The sequence below is a fragment of the Crinia signifera genome, chromosome 9 (genome assembly GCF_055691185.1).
Source record: "Crinia signifera chromosome 9, ASM5569118v1, whole genome shotgun sequence".
In the NCBI taxonomy this organism is placed as follows: domain Eukaryota; kingdom Metazoa; phylum Chordata; class Amphibia; order Anura; family Myobatrachidae; genus Crinia; species Crinia signifera.
Window position 1 is genome coordinate 48,465,932 of NC_139225.1, and position 6,257 is coordinate 48,472,188.

Below are 6,257 nucleotides of genomic sequence, written 5' to 3' on the forward strand. Positions count from 1 at the left end.
CTCACATACATCACACAAATGCACATATCCAAGAAAGGCAAGATCCAGTTAAAAGTGACAATTCTCAGTAGTCACAGCAATTTTATGCAAATTCTATACAAAATGTAATTTGGGAGAAGGGGATGAAACAGTAGGAAAATCATACTGTACCCCAAAAAGTGATAATGGATATATCTGGTCATATAGGAGGCTGAATTGTGACCATAAGGAAAGTACTGGAGATTTATAAAAGGTGTGTAATGGATGATTTTTGGTCTTTAATTAATATTTAAAATATTATTGCAAGCAAGTGTTGTTTATCACATTAAAGACTTTCCAGCATTTTGGGGTACACAAATATGTCTGTATAGTAATTTTTCAATGTTTTTTTTCCAAGTAAGTAAAGAGCTGGAATAGCACTGTAACCTCTCATTTGCAAGTTCTATCCCACACCCTGCCCCCTCCCTTCAATACAACAACTCACTTGTACTTGTCCTGCATAATTTAACCCATAGCGAAGCTTTTTAGAGAAATTCACCTGACATGTCTTTATTGCCCAATTATGCAAAAAGAAGCCCTCCAAATGCACAAATAATCATTATGATGGGTGTATCAGAGGTTCTGAATGGTGTCCCGACAGTTCTACAATATGAAGATTTACCTTACCTTTTCACCTGGTCAGGTGGAGTGAAAGAATATATAAACAAATATATTTCATCTAAAAAATTAAGGCGAATTTGGAATTAGATTGCAAATGTGTTACCAGAAGCCTGAGGCTGAACTATGTAATTGCAATAAAGCAGCTAAATGCCTACAATTTCTCTGTGTTCAACCGGGTGCCCCACTCATTTCATACAGACGACTGGACCAGGGTTATTCTAGGATATGATTATTCACACCAGACCCATCTTCTTTGACCTGGGTCTATCCAGCTTTGCAGTATACCCTTGAAGATGATATCATCTCAGGCAACTAATCTGGTGGTTCACAACCCGAGTCATTGTGACCTGTCAGACAGTTCACACTGCACAGTGACCCAGGTCAATTCCTTTTTCAATCCTAGTCACTACCTGGATTGTATTATTCCTGGTCACTTTCAAACTGATTCATGACCCATATCGATCTATCATTACCGGGGTTTTATCTGTATTCTGAAAGGGGTAATAGTGTGTGTTTTTGGTGCTTGTTGTGTACTTTCATCTATATTTATACTAAACATTATGGAGATCCTATGCAAAGTCAGTTTCTATGCATGGTTCATACTCTGCATGTATATTTATTCTTCAATAAACAATTAATAATGTTCTTTATTATCTTGGTTTACTGTGGAACATTTTTGTTGGTGGGTAGTTCTACTTTTATTGTTATATTTCTGTATATTTATGGAACAAATGTAATTGTTTAATTGTTGTAAAGGCTTTGCAAACTATGCTTATTTTATGATTTATTTTTCGGGTTTGTTATCGCTCTTGCATCCTCTACCCGGCATTATGTCTATCAAAAATAAATACTAAATATTCAACAGCTATGTACAATTGTCATTATTAAAAAAATTCTTATTTGGTATATAGAAACATTAACTTAATATTAATTATAGAAGATCATCTGTGACTAAATTAAAATGTGAGCTTTTATTAATGATTTGTCGTTGTAAATACAGGTTGAGTATCCCGTATCCAAAATGCTCGGGACCAGGAGAATTTTGGATAACGGATTATTCCGTATTTCGGAATATTTTAATATTTCAATGATGTATTTTGAAGTATCTTGCATTTATGCTGTATAAACACATAATATACACACAAATATATTTTATTACCACATAAAATACACACAAATATATTTTATTTGTTCAAAAAACAAGGTTTCAAAACGTGAAACAAAATGTGTGTACTATCTCAGCAGTGAATTTGAATGCCAAGCAATCATTGTCTTGCACATATATAGTGCCAGTTACATATCATGTCCCCAGTGATGCTGTTACAAATGTCCCCAGTGAGTTTTTAGCAAAAAAAAAATGTATGTATATGCCTATAGAAATGTCCTTATTATAAGAGTTGACTAATTTCACAATATAACAAGGAAAATATAATTTCACCACTGGCGCTGTATACTTATTGCAGCAAAAGACTAAAATGATGATCACCGGACCATCCACATATACCATAGAGTAACAAACTTAGTCCACTTGCGCTTAAAGGAATGTTCCACAATGATCTCCACTCTTTCTCTCCAAACACAATGGCTCGAATATGAAAAAAGAAAGGAGAATACACAATTGTAGTATGATAAAAAACACTGAAGACAAAATCTCCTCCAAACGTGCAGGGGGACTATTAGAAGATAGTGCTCCCAAAGTTCCCGAATGATCCAGGGGTCACTCAATTGTAGGTCACCACACTCTAGTGAGTATCAACAGGTGCTTACATGTATGCTTACATGAATAGGTTTAGAACAACTCGCATAGAGGTATCTTTATAGGATATGGAGTCTCACAAGCTTCTTCCAAATAAAAAAGTTTTATTCCAATAAAAACACGGTGTAGGCCACAATCCTTCACAGCAGAAATAACCACACTAGTTGGAACCCGGGTAACATGTGGGTGATACTGTACTGTATGAAAAGTGATCCCGCACCATTGGACAGTAAAAATAGACACTGGTTGCGACGCGTTTCAGCACACTGCGGTGCCTTTATCAAGTAATGTGTCTAAATGTAAATAAAACATTATTATAAAATATGATGGTGCTATCATCCATATAATGTATGGCACATCCACTAATCCAAAATACATACCAGCAGCAGGTCTTTTTGAGCATTCAATTCGGTGGGGGACTGTTTCCACAGCTCCCTCCACGTGCAAACAGAAAAGCCAGCAGAACGCTTCTGTTTGCGTTCCACTGCTATAAAGCCGCCAGACCGGAAGTGCGCTTCCGCGTCACTTTCGCCTCATACGGCTTCGTATTGCCTCTATATGTGTGCTTGCTATAATGCTCCGGAATGTGGTACGGCGGCCATATTTACTCAGGGTAGTTATGCCCTGTTCCTGCATTTGTATAACGGAGATGTTTACAATATCCCTATAGACTTCCTTTATGTATTTAACTATTAATCCTTTATTTGCAGGTAAATATTAGTTCGTTGGCCGCTGAAATAGATGGTATTCAATAACGCTATGTGTAATAAATAGCGGCGGCCATCTTAGATAAGGGTAACATTGCCCTGATCTCTAAATCTTATAATAGATGGATCACATTATGGTTAAGAATTCTTCTAAATAGTACTTTGAACAGCATAAATATTAAAGCTATGTGGCTATATGTGCGTTATATATAATGAACATTTTGCTTTAGCTAATTTAGATCGGGGCAATAATACCCTGTTCCTCTATTCAACAAACCATATTACCAATAGGAAGTATGTTCTAAATGGCATTTATGGATGTCTTAAGAAACCCATTATGGATACCCAATACTGTTACCTGAGTACCATCTAGTTTACATATCCAAAGAAATATATAACCACATATAACCAATTCATATACAATAAAAAATGATAAAAAATTACAAACATTAAAAAATCACCTGTATACACAAAAATATTAAAAATAAGTATAACAATAAAAGTAATGACATTACAGAAACCACTTCAACTCAAAATCAACGTTAAGCCCAGTAGTTACCAAAGTTTTGAGATCAAAAATATATCTCTTTTCAGTCTGGGCCAACCTTCTCTATTTCTGGTTCTACAGTTCTCACGCACCCATGCTATTGCACAAAACATTTTGATACCCTCTGATTTGCACTGATGCTTATCCTTAAAATGTGAAGAAAAAGGATGATTAATATTGACATTTGTGATGTTCCGTACATGCTCTGCCCACCTAATTTTGACATGACGCTTGGTTTTGCCAATATAGGCAAGATCGCATGTACATACTATGGCATATATGACTTAGTTGGTATGGCAATGTGATAAAATCTTTGATTTCCACCACATTGCCATTTATTTCAAACTTGGTAAGTTTACTAAGTGGAGACTTACACGCCCTGCACATTTTGCAGTCACCACACCGGTGAAAACCCTTATTTCTAGGCAAAAATCTCTTGCCATCCATATGTAAGGCGCTCGAAACTATGATACTATCTTTAATGGTCGGCGCTCTTTTATATATGAAAATGGGTTTTGCAGGTAGCGTTTTTCTCAAAATCTCATCCTTTAAGAGAACATTCCAATATTTCTTAAAGATACCTTCCACTTTTCTATGTCTTTTGTGGTACCTCGTGTTAAATGCAATGGTGTAATTATTCTTATTTTTATTTGGATCAGGGTTCTTATTAGTTAACAGAAGACTTCTGTCAACTTCCCCAACCTGTCTTGCTACATCATGTAGATTTTTTACATCATACCCTTTTACTGCAAAATTATTCACCATTTTCTTGGCTTGTTCCACATATTTTGTATTTGAGTAGCAGTTTTGTCTTAGATGAGTAAATTGCCCTTTCGGGACATTTTCAAGCCATGTGTTGAGGTGATTACTAGTTCTGGGTATGTATGTATTACAATTTTTTCTTGTTTCTTTAAAGTGAGGAGTGACTACCCTCACATCAAAGCAGCTGCTTAAATTGTAGAGACAGCTCATCGTCAAGCGCCTGATTATTCCTAGTGAATACTTTTTCTTCCCATGTATTACAATCTGTAGGTTTATTAAATGTACAGGTTTCTATATTACCATTTGAAATTTCTATTTGTAGGTCCAAAAAATGTACTCTCCTGACTGATCTCAAAACTTAATACAATATTGGCATTATTATTGTTCAAATGGGTACAAAATTTCTGCAGATTATCAGCACTTCCCCGCCACACAAAAATTATATTGTCGATATACCGCCACCAATGCACCAGGTCTGTGCTCCAGCCATGTCCTGCCCATACGTGAGACTCCTCCCACCTGGACATAAAAAGATTGGCATAGCTGGGTGCGAATCTGGTGCCCATGGCAGTACCGACTAATTGTTTGTAAAAAACACCATCAAAATTAAAATAATTATTTTCCAAAATGAAAGAAATTCCTTCCACAATAAACTCTCTCATGTCATCCTCCATATTTCCCATATATAAAGTTTTTTTAGTGGCCTCTATGCCTAATTCATGTGCAATGATTGTATAAAGGGATGACACATCCGCTGTTACTAAATAAAAGTCTTGTCCCCATTGCACCTCTGTGAGGCGATTTAAGATGTCTTTAGTGTCTTTTAAATGTGACCTCTCAACGATCACCAAAGGCTGCAATTGGTGATCAATGTAGGCTGACAAATTGGCCGTTATGGAATTTGTGGCAGCCACAATAGGCCTGCCTGGCGGTTTTTCTACGTTCTTATGAACCTTCGGTAGAAGGTATAAGACAGGTGTTCAATAATTATCATTAATCAAAAACTCTTTCACATTTTTATTAAAAGTTCCCTTTTCAAAGAACTTATTAACAAAATCTTGATACATCTTGAAGATGTTATTAGATGGGTCACTTTTTAGTCTTTTATATGTGACACCATCAGTTAGTTAGCGTAGATCTTCTTCCCTATATTGTGCAAGATCCATAATTACAATGCCGCCCCCCTTATCCGCAGGTTTAATTATTATGTCCTTGTTTTTCTGCAAGGACAAAAGCAATTCTCGCTCGCCCTTCGTCAGATTATCAATGCGGTTAGGGGGCGACATTTTCATCTTGCTAAGATCTTCCAGGACACTTTTCTGAAAAGTCTCCACAAAACAACCCCTACTTTGAGCAAATTTTTGTAAGTCCACATAAACATCAAAATGGTTAATATCATTCATAGGGCAAAATTTCATCCCTTTTTGTAAGATGTTTTGCTCAATTTCATTTAAAACATATGAACTGAGATTAAAGATGTTTACACCGTTTTCTATTTCGCACTCAGCCTGATTGGTACACTCAATGTTAGTATTCTTCTTTTTTGTTTTCTTTCTATTTTTTTCCACCTCTTTTGCCACATTTGGATTTATATTTGTGACTTGAGGCTTTGGTTTTATACTGCTCTAGTTGTCTCTCCTTCTGAACCTCCCTCTCTCTAAAAAAGATTTTCTAATCACAGGGGAATTATAATTTTCCTCTCTGTCGTCTCTGAGATTTTCAAATCTATTGTAAGACTCAAAGTTTGGTTGAGGGATATGACTCGATTTTTTATGATTATATGGGAAACTCCTTGGTTTAAAATTCTGTTTTTGATTCCATTGTTTCTTGTATGAATGGGCATAAT